Here is a 27,500-nt window from a genome sequence, read left to right as displayed (position 1 = left end):
TCCTTTCTGTCCTCTCTGTCCTCTCTGTCCTCTCTGTCCTCCTCTCTGTCCTCCTCTCTGTCCTCTCTGTCCTCCTCTCTGTCCTCCTCTCTGTCCTCTCTGTCCTCTCTGTCCTCCTCTCTGTCCTCTCTGTCCTCTCTGTCCTCTCTGTCCTCCTCTCTGTGCTCTCTGTCCTCTCTGTCCTCTCTGTCCTCCTCTCTGTCCTCTCTGTCCTCTCTGTCCTCCTCTCTGTCCTCTCTGTCCTCTCTGTCCTCTCTGTCCTCCTCTCTGTCCTCTCTGTCCTCTCTGTCCTCCTCTCTGTCCTCTCTGTCCTCTCTGTCCTCTCTGTCCTCCTCTCTGTCCTCTCTGTCCTCTCTGTCCTCCTCTCTGTCCTCTCTGTCCTCTCTGTCCTCTCTGTCCTCCTCTCTGTCCTCTCTGTCCTCTCTGTCCTCCTCTCTGTCCTCTCTGTCCTCTCTGTCCTCTCTGTCCTCCTCTCTGTCCTCTCTGTCCTCTCAGTCCTCTCTGTCCTCTCTGTCCTCTCTGTCCTCTCTGTCCTCCTCTCTGTCCTCTCTGTCCTCTCTGTCCTCTCTGTCCTCCTCTCTGTCCTCTCTGTCCTCTCTGTCCTCCTCTCTGTCCTCTCTGTCCTCTCTGTCCTCCTCTCTGTCCTCTCTGTCCTCTCAGTCCTCTCAGTCCTCTCTGTCCTCTCTGTCCTCTCTGTCCTCTCTGTCCTCCTCTCTGTCCTCTCTGTCCTCTCTGTCCTCTCTGTCCTCTCTGTCCTCTCTGTCCTCCTCTCTGTCCTCTCTGTCCTCTCAGTCCTCTCTGTCCTCTCTGTCCTCTCTGTCCTCTCTGTCCTCTCTGCCCTCTCTGTCCTCTCTGTCCTCTCTGTCGGAATCGGGCGAAGGCGGACGTGAGATTTCAAAGAAGGTTCTGTCGGACCTCCTGGACCTCAGCAGCTGTAGCGTCTTAGCTAGCTGGAGCTCCAGCTCCTCCATGCGTCCGTTCAGCGCCCGGATGTCTCCTCTCAGCTCCTGTTTCATCTCCAGGACAGAGGCGCTGGCGCCGTGTTCTGGGATCACAGCGTCTGTGATCGTAGCGTGCGTCTGCGTCTGCGTCTGCGTCTGCGTCTGCGTCTGTGTCTGCGTAACGCTGATGTGTTTTGCGTCCGCGTGCAGCGGGCTGCCGTCGGCGTCCCTGGGGAGCGGCGTCTGCGCCGAGGCGTCTCCTCCCCCTGCGTCGTCCAGCCGCAGGTCGCTCTTGGTGATGATGCCGCTGTCGCACGAGTCCGTCTTCTTCAGCGAGGTGTCGTCGTCGCTGTGGCGATGATGAGACCCGACCGTCGGCGTCGTCGTCGGCCGCTCGGGAAGCGTCTCCATGGACTCGGCTTTGGAGACGCTGCTCCACGACTCCGCCTTCCCCACACAGTCCTTTAAAGACAAGGTAACATGTTATGTTTTTATTTTATTCTTTAGATACTGGGCATATATATACTGTGAGAACATAATAATTACAATTCATTCAATTTAAGTCCATTTACAAAAACAACAACAACAATAATAATAATTATTATTATTATTATAATAATGATAATATAACAAAACGAACAAACGAATTATAGTCCATTTGGTGATGGAATCAATCAATCAATCAATCAATCAATCAATCAATCAGCCCTACCTTGAAGCGGCCCCAGCCTTTAGCCTTGTTGGGCGGAGCCTCCACCACAGCTCCGTTCTGATTGGAGGAGGAGGAGGGCGGAGCTCCATGGAGCATCACCCTACTGGTCCTGCTGGAGGAGGGGGCGGGGCTCTCAGTGGTCACCGTGACGATGTCGGTGGATGCTAGGATGTCCTGGTTGCCGTGGAGACATGATGGATGCTACAGTTTTACCACGCAGGACCAGGGGACCGGGGACCACCACAGGTCCTTGAGGGGGCTCTGGTGGTCCCCAGCAAAATGAGTTTATAAATGGAACCAAATGGACCCTTACAGGTCTGTAACTCTGTGTCTCACTGGAGGGCTGTGGACAGTTCAGAAATCCACCTACCAGTGACATCATTGATAGGCAGGTTTATTCTTGTATTAATGCAGGACATTGTTCTTCCATTACAGAATGCCAACTTTCCAGGAATAGAAAGTCTGCTGTTTCTATTAGCTTTAGTTTACTTTAGTTTATACAAACTGAACTTGTTATAACAATGTTAGCACATTGTTATAACAAATATAGAAACAATACATATTAAATGACAAGTTGCTCTGCAAGGAAAGGAAGAAGCCGGCTGGCTTATTTGGAATCCTTTCCTTCCTGGGAGAAATCATTAAACAACAGGATTAAAAGTTCAATAAGAAAGAAATAAAAACACAAAAACTGCTCAAAAGAAGAGAAAATTAATACATAGAAAATTCCCCGTCGATGATGTCACTGGTAGGCAGGTTTCTGAACTGTCCACAGCCCTCCTCTGAGACACAGAGTGAGTAGACAGACATGACTAATCTCATGCAAGTCAACTGACCAAAAGTCAAAACAAAAGGGAAAAAAAACATCTGACATCATCGGACAGCTTGTTTTAGCAGATATTCGCTGATTGGCTTGTCGTTAGACCCACCCCCACCTCCGACTCTCATTGGACGGCACTTTTTGTATCAAATAAATCCTAGGTTCACATTACAACACCAGACCAAGAGAGGCGGTCCACTCACAGAGTGGGCGGGGTCTATGCTCTGGAACCAGGCTAGTAAAGTGTGATAACCTTGAGCTGGACGACGGGTCCAGTCTCCACGTCAGGCGGTGCTCCCTGCGCCGCAGTAGCCGCCGCCGCCAGGCGAGCCTCCCTCTGCTGGCGGAACCGTTGGAACAACCTTCTGACCGGGTGGTCCGGGGGGAGGTCCAGAGGAGCCTCGTTCTTCCTCCTCAACATCTCCTCTTCCTCACGCTTCACGTCGCTGATCTTCCTGAAGACGATCTGATGCAAAACACCAACGTTAAAACACTTCATTAACACATAGAGACCAACGTTAAAACACTTCATTAACACATAGAGACCTACATTTAAACACTTCATTAACACATAGAGACCAACGTTAAAACACTTCATTAACACATAGAGACCTACGTTTAAACACTTCATTAACACATAGAGACCTACGTTTAAACACTTCATTAACACATAGAGACCTACGTTTAAACACTTCATTAACACATAGAGACCTACGTTTAAACACTTCATTAACACATAGAGACCAACGTTAAAACACTTCATTAACACATAGAGACCAACGTATAAATACTTCATTAACACATAGAGACCAACGTTTAAACACTTCATTAACACATAGAGACCAACGTTAAAACACTTCATTAACACATAGAGACCTACGTTTAAACACTTCATTAACACATAGAGACCTACGTTTAAACACTTCATTAACACATAGAGACCTACGTTTAAACACTTCATTAACACATAGAGACCAACGTTAAAACACTTCATTAACACATAGAGACCAACGTATAAACACTTCATTAACACATAGAGACCAACGTTTAAACACTTCATTAACACATAGAGACCAACGTTAAAACACTTCATTAACACATAGAGACCAATGTATAAACACTTCATTAACACATAGAGACCTACGTTTAAACACTTCATTAACACATAGAGACCAACGTTTAAACACTTCATTAACACATAGAGACCTACGTTTAAACACTTCATTAACACATAGAGACCAACGTTAAAACACTTCATTAACACATAGAGACCTACGTTTAAACACTTCATTAACACATAGAGACCAACGTTAAAACACTTCATTAACACATAGAGACCTACGTTTAAACACTTCATTAACACATAGAGACCAACGTATAAATACTTCATTAACACATAGAGACCAACGTTTAAACACTTCATTAACACATAGAGACCAACGTTTAAACACTTCATTAACACATAGACACCTACGTTTAAACACTTCATTAACACATAGAGACCTACGTTTAAACACTTCATTAAACACATAGAGACCAACGTTTAAACACTTCATTAACACATAGAGACCTACGTTTAAACACTTCATTAACACATAGAGACCAACGTTTAAACACTTCATTAATACATAGAGACCTACGACAGACAGACAGACAGACAGACAGACAGACAGACAGACAGACAGACAGACAGACAGACAGACAGACAGACAGACAGACCCTCTTCCTCAGGTTGTATGTGAGTAGCAGGTTTCTGGAGAAGTGAATGCTGAAAGCCGTGTAGAACTCCAGAACCTTCTGGAGAGCGTCTCGCTTGATGATATGAAGGTCACAGTAGGTCAACGCGCGTACGTTAGCACATGACTGAGCTAGCGTCACCTCCTTCCAGAACACGTCCCCGAACACATCTCCTTTACCTGTAAAACACGCAAAGAACGTCTCTGTTTATTCACTGTTTAATACATCTTTACCTGAAACACACCTACACAACGTCTGTTTATTCACTGTTTAATACATCTTTACCTGAAACACACCTACACAACGTCTGTTTATTCACTGTTTAATACATCTTTACCTGAAACACACCTACATAACATCTGTTTATTCACTGTTTAATACATCTTTACCTGAAACACACCTACATAACATCTGTTTATTCACTGTTTAATACATCTTTACCTGAAACACACCTACACAACATCTGTTTATTCACTGTTTAATACATCTTTACCTGAAACACACCTACGTATTCCCATTTTTATTAAAAAAACATTTTTTAGTCAGTTGGACCAAAGTAGGCCTATAATGTCCTTTATTTGGAATGGCAAAACACACAGAATAAAAAAAAAGTGCTCTCCAAAGACCAAAAGATAATGCAGGTCTCGCCTTACCTAGTTTTATTTATTATTACTGGGCTTGTAATATGCAGAAAATCTTGCACTGGACTTTAGATGATCTGTCCAATCAAAGCGAGGCCTGGGTCCAAATGGAATATGGGAGTAGCCAGTACCACTTGGGTTCTTTATTATGTTCTCAGTCCTTGCCCTCTAGAAACACATTGTGCTCTAACCTAGTTGTTTATCACTCGTGTAGGATCTGGTCCCAGTTTCGGAGGCATTTCAGCTTAAAAACTGTGTCTGTGCACTCCCTATTAAGGACAATCATAAATAACCCTTAGGTGCTTGGCACTCAAAGGGGATTAAGTCTATCCGTTGCCTGTATATCGATGGAAAGTTTGCCTCATTCACGCAACTCTCTGAATTATTTGACATACCCAGAGCTCACTTCTTCCGATACCTCCAAATCAGGGACTTTGTTAGGACAAATATTGACTCTTTTCCAAATTTACCACCTCATAATGTAATCGACCATATCCTTTCGTTTACCCTCCCTGTAGGAGCTTAATTTCGATTCTGTATAATGCCATCTGTAACATTACTCCTTGCTTATTGGGAGGGATAAAGGAACAGTGGGAGACTGACCTTGGGGTGGAATTGTGCGACTTGTGCCAGACATGGCCTGATACAACTTAAAGTTGTTCTGAGGGTCCATTTAACTAATGCTAAACTAGCCCAAATGTACCCATCCTGTCCACGCTGTAAAGCACAACCAGCAGACCATATACATATGTTCTGGTCCTGCCCTAATCTCACCAAGTTCTGGTCTGATATATTTACGGCTTACCCAAAGATGTTTAAAAAAGTCATCACTCCCAACCCCATTTTTGCACTATTTGGCTTTACAGCAGAGACCCGTTCTATACGAGGCAAAGCACATGTAATCATAGTCTTTACATCTCTGCTCGGAAGGAGACTTATCCTCCTTTCATGGAAGCAACAACACTCCCCACCCAGTTTTACCAGGTGGATTAAAGAAACTATGTATTTCTTGAAACTAGACAAAATCAAATACTCACTTAAAGGGTCTGTTCAGAAATTCAAGGAGATTTGGAACCCCTTCCTTGACTATTAGGAAAGTTTACAGGTGCCGCTTGATGAGGAGACCTAAGTGGAAGGAGCACTAGGCGTGACAGCAGGGTTCCCCTTTCCCTCCTTCCCTTCCCTCTCTTCTTCCTATTTCTCTTCTATTCCTTTCCTTTACTAATTTAGTCAGACTGTCTCTCTTTTCCTCTTTTTCTCTATTATTATTATTTGTCCAATATTTGTGGAATAACATAAGATCATTGTTTCAACAACATATAAATGTATATTTTATATTTTGTATTGTTTTATTTTCTATTGTTACAAATGTGTATGTTTATGACAAAATAAATTATTATAAATTTGTTTGTTTACGACTAAATAAAAAACCTGTTAAACAGAAACACGTAACGTCTCTGTTTATTCACTGTTTAAAGGATCAGTGTGAGAGAGGTCAGAGGTCAGGACGGTCTCACCTAAGATGGCCACCACCTCGTCATCCTGGATGACCTCTAATGACCCCGACACCACGAAGCACAGGCTGTCCACACTCTCTCCTGAAACACACAGACAGGTTAACAGACAGACAGACAGACAGACAGACAGACAGACAGACAGACAGACAGACAGACAGACAGACAGACAGGTAAACAGACAGACAGACAGACAGACAGACAGACAGACAGACAGACAGACAGGTAAACAGACAGACAGACAGACAGACAGACAGACAGACAGGTAAACAGACAGACAGACAGTCAGACAGACAGGTAAACAGACAGACAGACAGTCAGACAGACAGGTAAACAGACAGACAGACAGACAGACAGACAGACAGACAGACAGACAGACAGACAGACAGGTAAACAGACAGACAGACCTGCATGGTACAGAAGGTCACCAGGTGCACTGTGAACAGTTCCAAACTGCATGGCCAGCGCTCTCAGACAGCCGTCACTGGCCAATCGGAACGCAGGATGCTCCTTGAACACTTTCCTGTTCATGTGGACGCAGATGTCTGCACGCATGTCCTTAGGACAGATCTGTAAGACCTATGGTTATAGAGAACATGTCCTTAGGACAGATCTGTAAGACCTATGGTTATAGAGAACATGTCCTTAGGACAGATCTGTAAGACCTACGGTTATAGAGAACATGTCCTTAGGACAGATCTGTAAGACCTATGGTTATAGAGAACATGTCCTTAGGACAGATCTGTAAGACCTATGGTTATAGAGAACATGTCCTTAGGACAGATCTGTAAGACCTATGGTTATAGAGAACATGTCCTTAGGACAGATCTGTAAGACCTATGGTTATAGAGAACATGTCCTTAGGACAGATCTGTAAGACCTATGGTTATAGAGAACATGTCCTTAGGACAGATCTGTAAGACCTACGGTTATAGAGAACATGTCCTTAGGACAGATCTGTAAGACCTATGGTTATAGAGAACATGTCCTTAGGACAGATCTGTAAGACCTACGGTTATAGAGAACATGTCCTTAGGACAGATCTGTAAGACCTATGGTTATAGAGACAGACCAGGTAGAGACTATATAATCCATAGTTATTATAGTTTTATAGTTATATTAATACCTTATCAGTGTCGATGCCTCTGGTCACAGACCAGGTAGAGACTATATAATCTATAGTTATTATAGTTTTATAGTTATATTAATACCTTATCTGTGTCGATGCCTCTGGTCACAGACCAGGTAGAGACTATATAATCCATCACTCTCTCAGTCAGACCCTGAGGGACTTGGTAGAGCTGGAGGAAGTCTCTCACACTGTTCAGCATCTCGTGGTAACGGTTAGTGTTGGCGTACATCTGCTGGAAGATGGTCGTTACGTTACCGAAGATGGTAGCGTACAGCAGGGCTGTGAGACAGGACAACACACAGACAGAATGAGAGGGAGACAGTGTAGGAGAGACAGACAGTAGGACAGCTGAGAGGGAGACAGTGTAAGAGAGACAGACAGTAGGACAGCTGAGAGACAGACAGTAGGACAGTTGAGAGACAGACGGTAGGAGAGCTGAGAGACAGACAGTAGGACAGCTGAGAGACAGACAGTAGGACAGTTGAGAGACAGACAGTAGGACAGCTGAGAGACAGACAGTAGGACAGCTGAGAGACAGACGGTAGGACAGTTGAGAGACAGACAGTAGGACAGCTGAGAGACAGACAGTAGGACAGCTGAGAGACAGACGGTAGGACAGTTGAGAGACAGACAGTAGGACAGCTGAGAGACAGACAGTGTAGGAGAGACAGACTGTAGGACAGCTGAGAGACAGACAGTAGGACAGCTGAGAGACAGACAGTAGGACAGCTGAGAGACAGACAGTAGGACAGCTGAGAGACAGACAGTAGGACAGTTGAGAGACAGACGGTAGGAGAGCTGAGAGACAGACAGTGTAGGAGAGACAGACTGTAGGACAGCTGAGAGACAGACAGTAGGACAGCTGAGAGACAGACAGTAGGACAGCTGAGAGACAGACTGTAGGACAGCTGAGAGACAGACGGTAGGACAGCTGAGAGACAGACGGTAGGACAGCTGAGAGACAGACAGTAGGACAGCTGAGAGACAGACGGTAGGACAGCTGAGAGACAGACAGTAGGACAGCTGAGAGACAGACGGTAGGACAGCTGAGAGACAGACGGTAGGACAGCTGAGAGACAGACAGTAGGACAGCTGAGAGACAGACTGTAGGACAGCTGAGAGACAGACGGTAGGACAGTTGAGAGACAGACAGTAGGACAGCTGAGAGACAGACTGTAGGACAGCTGAGAGACAGACAGTAGGACAGTTGAGAGACAGACAGTAGGACAGTTGAGAGACAGACAGTAGGACAGCTGAGAGACAGACAGTAGGACAGCTGAGAGACAGACAGTAGGACAGCTGAGAGACAGACGGTAGGACAGCTGAGAGACAGACGGTAGGACAGCTGAGAGACAGACAGTAGGACAGTTGAGAGGGAGACATTGTAGGAGAGACAGACAGTAGGACAGCTGAGAGACAGACTGTAGGACAGTTGAGAGACAGACTGTAGGACAGTTGAGAGGGAGACATTGTAGGAGAGACAGACAGTAGGACAGTTGAGAGACAGACAGTAGGACAGTTGAGAGACAGACTGTAGGACAGTTGAGAGACAGACTGTAGGACAGTTGAGAGACAGACAGTAGGACAGTTGAGAGACAGACAGTAGGACAGTTGAGAGACAGACTGTAGGACAGTTGAGAGACAGACTGTAGGACAGCTGAGAGACAGACGGTAGGACAGTTGAGAGACAGACTGTAGGACAGTTGAGAGACAGACAGTAGGACAGCTGAGAGACAGACAGTAGGACAGTTGAGAGACAGACAGTAGGACAGTTGAGAGACAGACTGTAGGACAGCTGAGAGACAGACTGTAGGACAGTTGAGAGACAGACGGTAGGAGAGCTGAGAGACAGACAGTAGGACAGCTGAGAGACAGACGGTAGGACAGCTGAGAGACAGACTGTAGGACAGTTGAGAGACAGACAGTAGGACAGTTGAGAGACAGACAGTAGGACAGTTGAGAGACAGACAGTAGGACAGTTGAGAGACAGACAGTAGGACAGTTGAGAGACAGACAGTAGGACAGCTGAGAGACAGACTGTAGGACAGTTGAGAGACAGACAGTAGGACAGTTGAGAGACAGACTGTAGGACAGTTGAGAGACAGACTGTAGGACAGTTGAGAGACAGACAGTAGGACAGTTGAGAGACAGACAGTAGGACAGTTGAGAGACAGACTGTAGGACAGTTGAGAGACAGACAGTAGGACAGTTGAGAGACAGACAGTAGGACAGTTGAGACACAGACAGTAGGACAGCTGAGAGACAGACTGTAGGACAGCTGAGAGACAGACGGTAGGACAGCTGAGAGACAGACTGTAGGACAGCTGAGAGACAGACTGTAGGACAGCTGAGAGACAGACGGTAGGAGAGCTGAGAGACAGACAGTAGGACAGCTGAGAGACAGACGGTAGGACAGCTGAGAGACAGACTGTAGGACAGTTGAGAGACAGACAGTAGGACAGTTGAGAGACAGACAGTAGGACAGTTGAGAGACAGACAGTAGGACAGTTGAGAGACAGACAGTAGGACAGTTGAGAGACAGACAGTAGGACAGCTGAGAGACAGACAGTAGGACAGTTGAGAGACAGACAGTAGGACAGTTGAGAGACAGACAGTAGGACAGCTGAGAGACAGACAGTAGGACAGCTGAGAGACAGACAGTAGGACAGTTGAGAGACAGACAGTAGGACAGCTGAGAGACAGACTGTAGGACAGCTGAGAGACAGACTGTAGGACAGTTGAGAGGGAGACATTGTAGGAGAGACAGACAGTAGGACAGCTGAGAGACAGACAGTAGGACAGCTGAGAGACAGACAGTAGGACAGCTGAGAGGGAGACATTGTAGGAGAGACAGACAGTAGGACAGCTGAGAGACAGACAGTAGGACAGCTGAGAGACAGACAGTAGGACAGTTGAGAGGGAGACATTGTAGGAGAGACAGACAGTAGGACAGCTGAGAGACAGACTGTAGGACAGTTGAGAGGGAGACATTGTAGGAGAGACAGACGGTAGGACAGCTGAGAGACAGACAGTAGGACAGCTGAGAGACAGACAGTAGGACAGTTGAGAGACAGACAGTAGGACAGCTGAGAGACAGCCTGGTGGACTAATGACAGTGGAACATGTCAAAACAACATGTTAGAATGTTTCTTAATAAATGATAAAACATCTTCTTACATCCGATCATCATCATGGCCACGGCGAAGATCTTCTCTCCGTCGGTTGTCGGGGCGATGTTCCCGAAGCCGATGGAAGTGAGGCTGGTCATGGTGAAGTAGAGGGAAGTGATGTAAACGCTGTCCTTACTGGGCCCGCCCTCCCAGAGGCCACTCCCACTGGCGTTGAAACGGTACGGAGACCCCACCTCCTCCCCGAGGAGGTAGAGCCAACTGTCCACCCGCACACTGTTACTGGCCTCATCTATCACCTGTAATGATAATAATAATAACAATAATAACTAGAAAAAGTGCTCCTCGGAGCACAGGTCTCCGCCAGGTCAGGTACGTTATTGTGGCCTCCTGGTGGCGCTATAACAGGCCAATGTGAAAAGGGTGCCATTTATTCCTGGGCTTAGTGGGAATGTGCGTGCGAAATTTCACGGAAATGGCAAGCTGTTTTCATGATTTGAGTTATTTTGTTCAAAACGGACCAATCCTGAAAACTTTGGAAGCCAACCTTAGCCAATGAGGATGGAATCTGGAAAATCTGACAGATCGGTGTTGATCACATGACTATAGAGATACTGTGTACCGATTTGCATGACGTTTGGATAAAATCTGTAAGAGTACTATAAAAAAAAGGGTTTTGCACAAATCGGCCTCCTGGTGGCGCTATAACAGGCCCATGTGAAAAATCAGGATATGAATTGGCATCCAGGGAGTGTGTGTGCACAGTTTCGCAGCGACCGGGCCAACGGTGCCGGAGATTAGCTGCTAACGGACGGACAGGACACACGGACGGACACACGGACGGACGGACAGGACACACAGACGGACACACGGACGGACGGACAGGGTGCAAAACATACTCTCTCACCATGCCTTTTGCCCTGGCGGAGACAATAATAATAACAATAATAATATAATAATAATAATATAAAATAATATAAAATAATATAACATAATATAATATAATATAATATAATATAATATAACATAACATAACATAACATAATATAATATAATATAATATAATATAATATAATATAATATAATATAATAATAATGATAATAATAATAATACCTCATAGTCTCCTATGCTGTACCAGATACAGGCCAGCCAATGAGCAGCCAGGCCGAACACACAGACCAGCAGCATCAGAACGGCCGCTCCGTACTCGATGTAATGATCCAACTTCCTGGCAACCCGACCTAACCTCAACAACCTGACAACCTTTAACGAGCTGAACAGACTGCTGATACCCTGAGAGGAGAGGAGAGGAGAGGAGAGGAGAGGAGAGGGTTAACCTCAACAACCTGACCACCTTTAACGAGCTGAACAGACTGCTGATACCCTGAGAGGAGAGGAGAGGAGAGGAGAGGAGAGGAGAGGAGAGGAGAGGGGAGGGGAGGAGAGGAGAGGGTTAACCTCAACAACCTGACCACCTTTAACGAGCTGAACAGACTGCTGATACCCTGAGAGGAGAGGAGAGGAGAGGAGAGGAGAGGAGAGGAGAGGAGGAGAGGAGAGGAGAGGAGGAGAGGAGAGGAGAGGAGAGGAGAGGAGAGGAGAGGAGAGGAGAGGAGAGGAGAGGAGAGGAGAGGAGGGGAGAGGAGGAGAGGAGAGGAGAGGAGAGGAGAGGAGAGGAGAGGAGGGGAGAGGAGAGGAGAGGAGAGGAGAGGGTTAACCTCAACAACCTGACCACCTTTAACGAGCTGAACAGACTGCTGATACCCTGAGAGGAGAGGAGAGGAGAGGAGAGGAGAGGAGAGGAGAGGAGAGGAGAGGAGGAGAGGAGAGGAGAGGAGAGGAGAGGAGAGGAGAGGAGAGGAGAGGAGAGGAGAGGAGAGGAGAGGAGAGGAGAGGGTTAACCTCAACAACCTGACCACCTTTAACGAGCTGAACAGACTGCTGATACCCTGAGAGGAGAGGAGAGGAGAGGAGAGGAGAGGAGAGGAGAGGAGAGGAGAGGAGAGGGAGGGGAGGGGAGGGGAGGAGAGGGGAGGAGAGGTAAATGTATAATTCACCCATTCTTGAGAATAAAATATTAATATATCAATATATATTCTTCAATTATGCCAGGAAAATATGTTTTCAAAGATCAAATTGTTGACTATTAAACCATGTAATGGGCCAATTAACCTCCCACAGTTAGATGTCAACTCCATAAGATGGCATATCTGACAGAGTTGACATCTGACGGAGTCTGACGGAGTTGACAAAGTCTTATGTTTTTTTCATTCCACAGTCGTAGTGAGTTGCTAAGGATCTACCTTTATAAAAGCTCCATCACCTTCACTTTTCAGCCTGATTAGGGACGATGAGAAGGCCTTTGTCTGAAGACCTCAGTAACCTCACTTTGGTCTTGAGGCGCAGTGGTTCAGTTAAATGATCTGGGGCTTTATATATATATTAAAATAATGTTTAAATCTATTCTGCAGTTGATTGGTAGCCAATGTAATGGAGAAAGCACAGGTGTGATATGTGACCTTCTATATATACGTCTTAGTTAAAAGTTTAGCTGCCTCATTCAGGGTGGTACGACGACAAAAAGTTACAATAGGTGTTATAAGGTATAAGCAGTGGCGCCTGGCCCAGGTATCACGCCTAGTTGCTTGTTTCTCTCGCATACCTGGCAACGCTGGTTAGGCAGTGTTGCCAAGTCTGCTTGACAACCCATGCATTTGGACATGTATTCATAGACCTGGTTGCTTGTTTCTCTCTCGCATGTAACTGGCAACACTGGTTTCATGTTGAAAACAGGAAATACAAAGACATGGTTGACTTATGAAAGGTTCAAATGTAATTTAGATGAAATGATGATAATACATGGAGATGTTTGCACGTTGGAGGGACATCTACTGACATTGGTGAGTACAGAATCACACAATTAACTGTCCGCCGTGCCAGCTGTAAATGTACAAAAGTATAAAATGTACTTAAAATATCAAAAGTAAAAGTACTCATTATGCAGAATGTCCCATTTCAAGTTTTCTAAAGATCTTTTGAAAATAGCCGATCTACAAGCTCTGTGAGCTTGTAGATACTTGTAACAGAGTACATTGCCGTATTGATACTTTTACTTAAGTAAAAATTAATTAAAGGTAGGGTAAGTGATTTTCTTTGGTGAAAATAAGTGTTAAATAGCTCTATATTGTGATAGTAATCATTACTATAGAGTTTGTGTTTAGTAACAGTGTTAAATAGCTCTATATTGTGATAGTAATCATTACTATAGAGTGTTTGTTCAGTAACAGTGTTAAATAGCTCTATATTGTGATAGTAGTCATTACTATAGAGTGTTTGTTCAGTAACAGTGTTAAATAGCTCTATATTGTGATAGGAATCATTACTATAGAGTGTTTGTTCAGTAACAGTGTTAAATAGCTCTATATTGTGATAGGAATCATTGCTATAGAGTGTTTGTTCAGTAACAGTGTTAAATAGCTCTATATTGTGATAGGAATCATTACTATAGAGTGTTTGTTTGTTCAGTAACAGTGTTAAATAGCTCTATATTGTGATAGTAATCATTACTATAGAGTGTTAGTTCAGTAACAGTGTTAAATAGATCTATATTGATAGTAATCATTGCTATAGAGTGTTAGTTCAGTAACAGTGTTAAATAGCTCTATATTGTGATAGGAATCATTACTATAGAGTGTTTGTTCAGTAACAGTGTTAAATAGCTCTATATTGTGATAGTAATCATAACTATAGAGTGTTTGTTCAGTAACAGTGTTAAATAGCTATATTGTGATAGTAATCATTACTATAGAGTGTTTGTTCAGTAACAGTGTTAAATAGCTCTATATTGTGATAGTAATCATTGCTATATAGTGTTTGTTCAGTAACAGTGTTAAATAGCTCTATATTGTGATAGGAATCATTACTATAGAGTGTTTGTTCAGTAACAGTGTTAAATAGCTCTATATTGTGATATGAATCATTACTATAGAGTGTTTGTTCAGTAACAGTGTTAAATAGCTCTATATTCCGATAGTAATCATTACTATAGAGTGTGTGTTCAGTAACAGTGTTAAATAGCTCTATATTGTGATAGTAATCATTACTATAGAGTGTTTGTTCAGTAACAGTGTTAAATAGCTATATTGTGATAGTAATCATTGCTATAGAGTGTTTGTTCAGTAACAGTGTTAAATAGCTATATTGTGATAGTAATCATTGCTATAGAGTGTTTGTTCAGTAACAGTGTTAAATAGCTCTATATTGTGATAGTAATCATTACTATATAGTGTTTGTTCAGTAACAGTGTTAAATAGCTCTATATTGTGATAGTTATCATTACTATATAGTGTTTGTTCAGTAACAGTGTTAAATAGATCTATATTTTGATAGTAATCATTGCTATAGAGTGTTTGTTCAGTAACAGTGTTAAATAGCTCTATATTGTGATAGTAATCATTACTATAGAGTGTTTGTTCAGTAACAGTGTTAAATAGCTCTATATTGTGATAGTACTCATTGCTATAGAGTGTTTGTTCAGTAACAGGAGTCTCCATGTCTCTCTAGCTCTTTATTAAAAAGAAAATGCATTTTTAGGTCAGGATACCAATTTTATCCAAACAGTCAGGATAGAGAACTCAGTCAGGATACAGATTAAAGTGAAATTGGAAGTGATGACACAAAGAAATGAGCAGATAGAATTGGAACTGGAACACTATAATATAACTGGAATCAAAATTAAGCTGATAAATGGGTACTCTCTCCTGGTTGGCTGAGCTGTTGTCACCTACCTGAAAATGTATTTTCTGTTTATTAAAGCGCTGGTGGGACTCCTGTATCTGAACAAACACTCTATAGCAATGATTACCATCAGAATATAGTACTTTAACCTTTTAATACAAAACATCTCACTTACCCTACCTTTAATTTTAAAAGAATAATAAGGCTATAAGGTGTAAGGTGTAGGGTATAAGGTGTAAGGGTATATAAGGTGTAAGGGTATATAAGGTGTAGAGAGAGAGAGAGAGAGAGAGAGAGAGAGAGAGAGAGAGAAGGAGAGAAGAGAGAGAGAGAGGAGAGAGAAGAGAGAGAGCGAGAGAGAGAGAGAGAGAGAGAGAGAGAGAGAGGAGAGAGAGAGAGAGAGAGAGAGAGAGAGAGAGAGAGAGAGAGAGAGAGAGAGATGAGAGAGAAGAGAGGGAGAGAGAGAGAGAGACCTACAGACCTCGTCAACGTTGTCGAATGCATTGATGACATCATAGGGCAGACAGGACAGCAGGTCTATGATGAACCAGGTCTTAACGTAGGTTCATTCTGATCAGCTGAGCGTCTGAGATCACCTGATACATAATATACATTATATATTGCACTATTATAGAGTCGGATACTTGAATGTGTCTTTATATTATCATCACTTTAGTTAGGAGGACACTTTGTCATTCTAATCAATGATGAACAAAACAACTCTCTCCACAAGAGAGACAGACAGACAGACAGACAGACAGACAGACAGACAGACAGAGATAGGGGTCAGAGGTCATAGTTCACCTCCCCCGCCGGGCCCACAAAGGTCGTGTGGAAGTTCAAAACGATGTCGACCAAGAAGATCACGTCTACGATGGAGTCGAGCACCAACCAGGACACGTTGTTCTGCTTGCTCTGGAACCATGCCATAAAATACATTATTCTGATTGGTCTGGAACCATGCCATAAAAATACATTATTCTGCCTGGTCTGGAACCATGCCATAAAATACATTATTCTGTTTGGTCTGGAACCATGCCATAAAATACATTATTCTGCCTGGTCTGGAACCATGCCATAAAATACATTATTCTGCCTGGTCTGGAACCATGCCATAAAATACATTATTCTGTTTGGTCTGGAACCATGCCATAAAATACATTATTCTGTTTGGTCTGGAACCATGCCATAAAATACATTATTCTGCCTGGTCTGGAACCATGCCATAAAATACATTATTCTGTTTGGTCTGGAACCATGCCATAAAATACATTATTCTGCCTGGTCTGGAACCATGCCATAAAATACATTATTCTGCCTGGTCTGGAACCATGTCATAAAATACATTATTCTGTTTGGTCTGGAACCATGTCATAAAATACATTATTCTGTTTGGTCTGGAACCATGTCATAAAATACATTATTCTGATTGGTCTGGAACCATGCCATAAAAATACATTATTCTGTTTGGTCTGGAACCATGCCATAAAATACATTATTCTGTTTGGTCTGGAACCATGTCATAAAATACATTATTCTGTTTGGTCTGGAACCATGTCATAAAATACATTATTCTGATTGGTCTGGAACCATGCCATAAAAATACATTATTCTGTTTGGTCTGGAACCATGCCATAAAATACATTATTCTGTTTGGTCTGGAACCATGCCATAAAATACATTATTCTGTTTGGTCTGGAACCATGCCATAAAATACATTATTCTGTTTGGTCTGGAACCATGCCATAAAATACATTATTCTGCTTGGTCTGGAACCATGCCATATTACGTTTGGTACCATGATGGCGGTATATTATTATTATTATTAGTATTAGTATTAGTATTAGTATAATTAGTATTATTAGTATTAGTTTTATTATTATGATTAATATCATACTAACCTTAAAGGAGACATTGTAAGGTATTGTTATTATTACTGTTATTATTAGTATTATTTGTATTATTATTATTATTATTAGTATTAGTACTAACCTTAAAGGAGACGTTGTAAGGTATTGTTATTATTAGTATTATTAGTATTAGTATTATGATTATTATTAAGATTATTATCCTACTAACCTTAAAGGAGACATTGTAAGGTATTGTTATAAGTAGTAGTATTATTAGTATTAGTATTATTATTAAGATTATTATCATACTAACCTTAAAGGAGACGTTGTAAGGTATTGTTATTATTAGTATTATTAGTATTATGATTATTATTAAGATTATTATCCTACTAACCTTAAAGGAGACGTTGTAAGGTATTGTTATAAGTAGTAGTATTATTAGTATTAGTATTATTATTTAGATTATTATCATACTAACCTTAAAGGAGACGTTGTAAGGTATTGTTATTATTAGTATTATTAGTATTAGTATTATGATTATTATTAAGATTATTATCCTAACCTTAAAGGAGACGTTGTAAGGTATTGTTATAAGTAGTAGTATTATTAGTATTAGTATTATTATTAAGATTATTATCATACTAACCTTAAAGGAGACGTTGTAAGGTATTGTTATAAGTAGTAGTATTATTAGTATTAGTATTATTATTAAGATTATTATCATACTAACCTTAAAGGAGACGTTGTAAGGTATTGTTATAAGTAGTAGTATTATTAGTATTAGTATTATTATTAAGATTATTATCCTACTAACCTTAAAGGAGACGTTGTAAGGTATTGTTATAAGTATTAGTATTATTAGTATTAGTATTATTATTAAGATTATTATCATACTAACCTTAAAGGAGACGTTGTAAGGTATTGTTATAAGTAGTAGTATTATTAGTATTAGTATTATTATTAAGATTATTATCATACTAACCTTAAAGGAGACGTTGTAAGGTATTGTTATAAGTAGTAGTATTATTAGTATTAGTATTATTATTAAGATTATTATCATACTAACCTTAAAGGAGACGTTGTAAGGTATTGTTATAAGTAGTAGTATTATTAGTATTAGTATTATGATTATTATTAAGATTATTATCCTACTAACCTTAAAGGAGACGTTGTAAGGTATTGTTATAAGTAGTAGTATTATTAGTATTAGTATTATTATTATGATTATTATCATACTAACCTTAAAGGAGACGTTGTAAGGTATTGTTATTATTAGTATTATTAGTATTAGTATTATTATTAAGAGTATTATCATACTAACCTTAAAGGAGACCGTTGTAAGGTATTGTTATTATTAGTATTATTAGTATTAGTATTATTATTAAGATTATTATCTATACTAACCTTAAAGGAGACGTTGTTAAGGTATTGTTATTATTAGTATTATTAGTATTAGTATTATTATTAAGAGTATTATCATACTAACCTTAAAGGAGACGTTGTAAGGTATTGTTATTATTAGTATTATTAGTATTAGTATTATTATTAAGATTATTATCATACTAACCTTAAAGGAGACGTTGTAAGGTATTGTTATAAGTAGTAGTATTATTAGTATTAGTATTATTATTAAGATTATTATCATACTAACCTTAAAGGAGACGTTGTAAGGTATTGTTATAAGTAGTAGTATTATTAGTATTAGTATTATTATTAAGATTATTATCATACTAACCTTAAAGGAGACGTTGTAAGGTATTGTTATTATTAGTATTATTAGTATTAGTATTATTATTAAGATTATTATCCTACTAACCTTAAAGGAGACGTTGTAAGGGACCAGGATGGCGGTATAGAAGGTCAGGATCAGAATGGTCCAGTCCCATGTGGTCTTAAAGAGACAGTAGTGCAGGATGATGTGGGGCGGAGTCTTTGGTGCTTCCTGTTTGTACTGAGGAAGAATGTCTGAACCCAGCTGTAGGACCTGGCCAATGAGAGAGCAGGATACAAGATAATATGACTAGACCTGGCCAATGAGAGAGCACAATACAAGACAATATGACTAGACCTGGCCAATGAGAAAGCGGGATACAAGACAATATGACTAGACCTGGCCAATGAGAGAGCAGAATGCAAGACAATATGACTAGACCTGGCCAATGAGAAAGTCAGGATACAAGACAATATGACTAGACCTGGCCAATGAGAGAGCAGAATACAAGACAATATGACTAGACCTGGCCAATGAGAGAGCAGAATACAAGACAATATGACTAGACCTGGCCAATGAGAGAGCAGGATACAAGACAATATGACTAGACCTGGCCAATGAGAGAGCAGGATACAAGACAATACAATACTATACTAGTGTAAAATATAGGTTAATGGTGTAAGGGTATTGATGGTGTACTATAGGTTAATGGTGTAAGGGTATTGATGGTGTACTATAGGTTAATGGTGTAAGGGTATTGATGGTGTACCATAGGTTAATGGTGTAAGGGTATTGATGGTGTACTATATAGGTTAATGGTGTAAGGGTATTGATGGTGTACTACAGGTTAATGGTGTAAGGGTATTGATGGTGTACTACAGGTTAATGGTGTAAGGGTATTGATGGTGTACTATATAGGTTAATGGTGTAAGGGTATTGATGGTGTACTACAGGTTAATGGTGTAAGGGTATTGATGGTGTACTATAGGTTAATGGTGTAAGGGTATTGATGGTGTACTATAGGTTAATGCAGTGTATATCAACCCTGGCAAACGTCCCAATTTTGGGCCGGGGCTACTGCTGAGGTGTGCCGCGCCGTTTGAAGGAGGTTTGAAAAAAAAAGATTTTGAAAAAAAAAAAAGATTTTTTTTTTTTTTTTTTTTTTTTTAAACAATAACAATAATCAGGCATGCAAACAGCCCCGAGGTGAAAAGGGTGACAACATGCTGTTTCTTTTCGGGTCAGGTGTCACACTATTGCCCTATTTGGATTCAAAACGGCTAGTGGAAGCTGAAAAGCTACAAGTTTGCATGTCTGAATAATGCAAAAACAGAAATATTTGTTTGCATTTGCTTTTTTTCTCCCCCATATATTTTCATGATAAAAAAGTGCGTATCGTATCGAAGTTGTGTGCCCAATATCGTATCGTATCGTTTCGTGAAATGTGAAAATCGGCACACCCCTAGTGTGTTTATATAGATATACCGTATATATATATATATAATTATATATACCGTATATCTAGGTGTGCCCTGGGATTTTTTGGCTATGCCAGGTGTGCCTTGGCACAAAAAAGGTTGATAGACACTGGGTTAATGGTGTAAGGGTATTGATGGTGTACTATAGGTTAATGGTGTAAGGGTATTGATGGTGTACTATAGGTTAATGGTGAAGGGTATTGATGGTGTACTACAGGTTAATGGTGTAAGGGTATTGATGGTGTACTACAGGTTAATGGTGTAAGGGTATTGATGGTGTACTATAGGTTAATGGTGTAAGGGTATTGATGGTGTACTATAGGTTAATGGTGAAGGGTGTTGATGGTGTACTACAGGTTAATGGTGTAAGGGTATTGATGGTGTACTACAGGTTAATGGTGTAAGGGTATTGATGGTGTACTATAGGTTAATGGTGTAAGGGTATTGATGGTGTACCATAGGTTAATGGTGTAAGGGTATTGATGGTGTACTATAGGTTAATGGTGTAAGGGTATTGATGGTGTACTATAGGTTAATGGTGTAAGGGTATTGATGGTGTACTACAGGTTAATGGTGTAAGGGTATTGACGGTGTACCTCGGCCAGTCTGGAGTGCTTGTGGACACTCTCTCCTTTCTGGACGGTCGGAGCCAGCTGCTGCAGAACTCCTTTACTGCTGGTTAGAGCTCTGGTCAGACGGGCAAATTTACCCCACCCTAAAAATGTTTTTTTATATATATATTAGATATGCGCGGATGGCCTCTCACGTCACCCGAATCCGCATGTACAAATTAATTATCTGCCCGTTATCCAACCGCAATAATTGTATTATCCAATTTAAATATCCGCATCCGCACCAACTGTTTTTCGCGTATGTCAAAATATTATTATTTTCTGGTATTCCCCGTTAGTTTTAGTATTAGTTGTGCGATGCGATCACAAAATGCATTGATTTAGCCTATGGAGTGTCGGTGTGCCGGTGCTGCGCTGAACATACAGACTCTGTGCGGCATCCAATACACGCATCCAACATACATGCGGCATCCAACATATAGAGCGCACTGCTCTGCTGCGCTGAACATACAGACTCTAAAAAAAGGAAAAAGACGCACCGACATTCCATAGGCTAAATCAATGTATTTTGTGATCGCATCGCACAGAGGCTGCTCTAAACCTACTATCAAATAGGATTCTATAAGCGGCGCTTATAGAATAACTCACACTCACACAAGCACGCAGATATATTAGATGTCATTAATTTATTTACCGCAATATTTCACCCGCGGTTTATCCGATATTAATTAATAATTATATTCGATTGACCCGAATCCACCCAAACCGTGGTTAACTGCGGCAACCGCGATCCGCGCATCTCTAATATATATATAAAAGTTAATTTTACCCCCATCCTGAAGAACACAACATAGGATCAATATATGAAAACACATTAACCCCAAAGAAATTCTGGAAAATATTCAAATAATCTTGGAAAATATGCCTTCCAGAAAGACGTAATTTGCAAGATGGTGTCCAAGATTGCTGCCGAGAGCTAGAAATGGCTATAATTATATGTCAATTGAAAGAAATATATACGAAAGATTTTTCAATTGATTCTGGTAACTAGATCTAGGAAAATATACCTTCCAGAAAGGCTTCATGCAGTATGGACTGGGGGGGAAATGACAATAAATTCGTCCCATTTATGTCAACATGTTTAATGTGTTGTTTTACATCATCTTGGAACGCTATCTTCCATTTGGCTGGCAGCCATCTTGAAAATTACGCCTTTCCGGAACATGTATTTTCCTCGATTGTAACATGTTCTTAATCATGCATAGAGGTTACAGTAACATGTTCTTAATCATGCATAGAGGTTACAGTAACATGTTCTTAATCATGCATAGAGGTTACAGTAACATGTTCTTAAGCATGCATAGAGGTTACAGTAACATGTTCTTAAGCATGCATAGAGGTTACAGTAACATGTTCTTAATCATGCATAGAGGTTACAGTAACATGTTCTTAATCATGCATAGAGGTTACAGTAACATGTTCTTAATCATGCATAGAGGTTACAGTAACATGTTCTTAATCATGCATAGAGGTTACAGTAACATGTTCTTAATCATGCATAGAGGTTACAGTAACATGTTCTTAATCATGCATAGAGGTTACAGTAACATGTTCTTAAGCATGCATAGAGGTTACAGTAACATGTTCTTAATCATGCATAGAGGTTACAGTAACATGTTCTTAATCATGCATTGTGTGTGTGTGTGTGTGTGTGTGTGTGTGTGTGTGTGTGTGTGTGTGTGTGTGTGTGTGTGTGTGTGTGTGTGTGTGTGTGTGTGTGTGTGTGTGTGTGTGTGTGTGTGTGTGTGTGTGTGTGTGTGTGTGTGACACAGTGGTGAAAAAGTACTTAAATGTTTTCAGCTTTAAGTAAAAGTATCAATACCACAATCTAGAAATACACAGTTACAAATAAAAGTCTGGTTATTAAAATGAACTTGACTAGATATGCAAATCTTTTGAAAATAGCAGCTCTGAAGTCACTGGCCATGAAGAGCCTTTAAATCCTTGTTGCTGGAGGTTCTTTGGAGCTGGAAAGAGTCTTAGGTTTCCCCTAGGCCGAGGCGTAAGGTCGCACTCACTTGCCTCTCAGCCAATCACAGAGCTATAACTGGGGCCATTAGAGCTCCACCCACCTTTTGAAGAGTCATCTTCTATTGGCTGCTTGAAGGCAGTGATGTCACTGAAGGTGCACAGAAACAAGACCACTTTCTCCTGTTCGTTTTTGATGGGAGCGATACTGACGAAAAACCACACGGGCGTTCCTGGAACGAGAGACAAACAAACCCTCAATGTTTTAAGTTCATTTATATAAACTCATTTACATAAACTCATTTACATAAACTCCTCACAAAAAGATTGGAAACTTAACTTTAGTCGATTGTTTCTCCCCTTCAATAATACCAATTGGTATTGTATTTTATATCATTTTTATTAGTCACCTTTACAATGAGGTGATTGTGCAATCGTGGAATGAGCAACACAGCTAAATGTGTGGGTAGAACCCCCAACCACACAGCTAAATGTGTGGGTAGAACCCCCAACCACACAGCTAAATGTGTGGGTAGAACCCCCAACCACACAGCTAAATGTGTGGGTAGAACCCCCAACAAAACAGCTAAATGTGTGGGTAGAACCCCCAAAACAACACAGCTAAATGTGTTGGTAGAACCCCCAACAAAACAGCTAAATGTGTGGGTAGAACCCCCAAAACAACACAGCTAAATGTGTGGGTAGAACCCCCAACAAAACAGCTAAATGTGTGGGTAGAACCCCCAAAACAACACAGCTAAATGTGTGGGTAGAACCCCCAACAAAACAGCTAAATGTGTTGGTAGAACCCCCAACAAAACAGCTAAATGTGTGGGTAGAACCCCCAACAAAACAGCTAAATGTGTGGGTAGAACCCCCAACAACACAACTAAATGTGTGGGTAGAACCCCCAAAACAACACAGCTAAATGTTTGGGTAGAACCCCCAAAACAACACAGCTAAATGTGTGGGTAGAACCCCCAAAACAACACAGCTAAATGTTTGGGTAGAACCCCCAAAACAACACAGCTAAATGTTTGGGTAGAACCCCCAAAACAACACAGCTAAATGTGTGGGTAGAACCCCCAAAACAACACAGCTAAATGTTTGGGTAGAACCCCCAAAACAACACAGCTAAATGTGTGGGTAGAACCCCCAAAACAACACAGCTAAATGTGTGGGTAGAACCCCCAACAACACAGATAAATGTGTGGGTAGAACCCCCAACAACACAGCTAAATGTGTGGGTAGAACCCCCAAAACAACACAGCTAAATGTCTGGGTAGAACCCCCAAAACAACACAGCTAAATGTGTGGGTAGAACCCCCAAAACAACACAGCTAAATGTGTGGGTAGAACCCCCAAAACAACACAGCTAAATGTGTGGGTAGAACCCCCAAAACAACACAGCTAAATGTGTGGGTAGAACCCCCAAAACAACACAGCTAAATGTGTGGGTAGAACCCCCAACAAAACAGCTAAATGTTTGGGTAGAACCCCCAAAACAACACAGCTAAATGTGTGGGTAGAACCCCCAAAACAACACAGCTAAATGTCTGGGTAGAACCCCCAAAACAACACAGCTAAATGTGTGGGTAGAACCCCCAAAACAACACAGCTAATGGTTCCCTACTGAAGCTTTAGGGTGAGGAACCGGTGTTCTATGGTTCCTCAGTGAATCTATAGGGTGAGGAACTGGTGTTCTTGGGGTGTTGTTGTCTTCCTGGGACGAACACTTAACAGTCTTGCTTTGACTTCACCATCTCATGGAACTTGGTCCTAAGTGTGTAAATGGTACCGGGGCTGACACTCTGCGTAATGGAACACCAGCTTCCTCTTGCCCTGTTGCACCATGGGCCTTATCCTGAAGGGACAAACGTTCCATGGGGGGGCAGTGTTGCTGTTTGGAGCATCAACACAAACTCAATAAAGTTGCAGAACCCATGTTCAGGTGCCAGTCACACACCTGTGACTGCTGGCAGTGATTATCAACAAAAGCCTATTGGGGGATATTGGCAATCTTTTGGGAGGTGCTACCCACACGTTTAGCTTTGTTGCTCATTCCACGATTGCACGATCCTTACAAGTTATACCTTGTTGCAAAGGTGACTAATCAATGATAAAAATGATATATAATACAATACCAATTGGTATTATTGAAGGTTAAGTTTCCAAACCTTTTGTGAGGAGTTCATTCCTGGAATGAGAGACAAACATACCCTCAAGTATTATTATGTCTGTCGACTACACACTGACGGAAACAGAATAAATACTAAACTAGAAAATGTGCTCCTCGGAGCACAAGTCTCCGCCAGCAGACCTGTGCTATTTTAATAGCACGGGTCGTCTTGGTAGAACGGGTGGTCTTAGTAGAATGCGCGTGGTTTTTGGTGTTCTGCAGGGGCGACTGAATATGTAGTGTCTGCATCTAAAACATGTTCTTCTTGAAGCAATGTGTCATATGGGAGTCCTCGTAATTGACTGGTTTGTTCAAATGCTTGTCTGTCTGTCTTCTTCATCTTCATTGTCTTGAACAGTTTCAGCAGTTGATTGGTGTGTTTGATCTATGTCAGTTTTCTCTAGTGCTACATAATGTATTTGATCAAGGTGGCCAATTGTTACAGTATTAAGACTTCGGCCTTGTTGTGGGATCAATTCAACTCTATAGTCCTCTTCTGTGTTACTGTTGTAGATGAGTATGCTTTCTTAGCTTTGGCCTTCTGCGCCTTTGCTTGACCAATGTTAGGTGTTCTCAGAGGGACGCACACACGCACGGACGGGTGATTTGTACTGGAAGGTACTGTTCCAATCAAGACTGATTGATCCTGTCTTACCTCACTTCAAAAGGCATAAATGGCCTTTTGAAGTGACACACCTATTTATAGGATTTTATTTCGTCATGCGTCCCTCTAGCCAATCAAAGGCATTGGTGTCAACATATTGACACGTGTCACGTGGAGCTTGACCAATGTTAGCTTGGCTAGGGGCCATGCTAACACACGGCGGGACGAAGCGAAAACATACTCTCCACCTCCGGCGGAGACAATAAAACTATGTAATGGCCTATATAAAACTATGACTAGATATACTTACTATAGTAAATACTGTATCTCTGGATTGTGTTTTCCGGATCGGTTTCAGAACCTTTACACCTTTGCATGAAAGGTTTTAATTGATTGATTGATTGATTGATTGATTGATTGATTGATTGATTGATGTAAATATTAAACATTGTGTTTAAGGTATTAAGAGTAAAGTTATATGTTTACAGTAATGAAGAGTGAGTCACCGTTCTTCTTCTTTTAGCCTATAATAACAATACCATAACATTTAGCAGACGCTAAGCAATTTACAGTAAGCAAGGTAAATACGAGGTAATACATCAAATGCATAGAAATAGTAATCTGGGATCATAGGTAAACCTATCATCAGTCTACTCTAAACAGTATAATATCAAAGAATTAATAATTTGTACATTGAAACTATACAAACTGTTCAATTATCCAAGCCATAAGGCAAGAGAAAAGTGAAATTATTGTTACAGCAATGTGCTTTTATCATTCCTACTGTTCCTAGAAAATGTACTGCTTAAGTTGGGTCTAGGGGGACGTTTGCATACCAAAGCAGACCCCTGCTGTGCTAGGAGCCTCAAAGGCGAGCTTGCATTCCAGGGCGGGGGTAGGGTTGTAGATAAGACAAAGCAACTGGTTTGACTGGGTAGAATGCAGTCTGCTACTGTAGCAGGAAATGGAAGGCAAACGCTAGGCTTTGTGGGTAATCACAACTTCCAGTTTGCTGGAACCTCCCTGGAGGAGGGTCTTAGGCGGGAAGTTGATAAATAGACTTGCTTTGGAGCAGGAGTTCAGATTCGGATAAGTAACTGAACCGTGGGTGTTCTGGAGTATGGGCTTCAGAGGGACCCACTGATCATTTGGAAAGAGTGTGAGATTAATAGTGAGTATTGAACACTGTAATGATTGTATGTTTGATGGGTTCATGATTGTGTAAAGTCATATCCTTAATACTGTAAATGTTCTGTGCTTGTTTTCTCTCTCAGGTTTAATTACCTACTAACTGACCTAAAGGTCTAACTAACTAACAACCTAAGTATTAGAATATAGATATATGTTTGTGATTGTGATTAGTAATAAAACCAGTTTGAGTAATTTGCTTAAACCCTCCACACTCTGACCTACCCTTTCATTGAGCTAGCACCGTTGCTTAACTCTGCAAAAAGCAGAAAGCGCGATTCGCTATAAAAATGAACACAAACTATAGATCTATGCCAGATCTACAAATGAACCTGACATCTGTCTACATAACATGCTATCTGAATAGACTGTAAGGTCGTCAAGGCTAGGACGAGTGCTACAGGCTGAATGATGATAATAATAATAATAATAATAATAATAATAATAGTAATAATAATAACAGTGACTCACGGTTCTTCTTGTACATCAGAATCTCATAAGAGTTATTTTCATAATTATCAAAGGTC

At 41.2% G+C, this 27,500-nt stretch overlaps 1 pseudogene across 1 annotated transcript in view; it reads right to left on the bottom strand.

The window, feature by feature from the left end:
- Positions 1-788: 788 nt before the first annotated feature.
- Positions 789-27,500, bottom strand: part of LOC308074057 (voltage-gated delayed rectifier potassium channel KCNH1-like) — a 28,272-nt pseudogene continuing 1,560 nt past the window's right edge. Inside the window, exons 3-17 of the transcript in view lie at positions 27,445-27,500; positions 23,107-23,235; positions 20,999-21,117; positions 19,030-19,197; positions 16,168-16,278; positions 15,845-15,959; positions 11,740-11,919; positions 10,675-10,924; positions 7,577-7,776; positions 6,773-6,944; positions 6,369-6,449; positions 4,193-4,389; positions 2,727-2,939; positions 1,654-1,827; positions 789-1,403 (exon numbers count right to left, since the gene is read on the bottom strand). The exon at positions 27,445-27,500 is cut by the window's right edge and continues 51 nt beyond it. The product of the transcript in view is annotated as a voltage-gated delayed rectifier potassium channel KCNH1-like (transcript). The remainder of the gene's footprint in view (positions 1,404-1,653; positions 1,828-2,726; positions 2,940-4,192; positions 4,390-6,368; positions 6,450-6,772; positions 6,945-7,576; positions 7,777-10,674; positions 10,925-11,739; positions 11,920-15,844; positions 15,960-16,167; positions 16,279-19,029; positions 19,198-20,998; positions 21,118-23,106; positions 23,236-27,444) is intronic.

The sequence above is a fragment of the Gymnoscopelus braueri genome, assembly GCF_963280865.1.
Source record: "Gymnoscopelus braueri genome assembly, chromosome: 2".
NCBI classification, from domain to species: domain Eukaryota; kingdom Metazoa; phylum Chordata; class Actinopteri; order Myctophiformes; family Myctophidae; genus Gymnoscopelus; species Gymnoscopelus braueri.
Note: the sequence above shows the minus strand (reverse complement) of the source record. Positions and strands in the feature narration are given on the sequence as shown.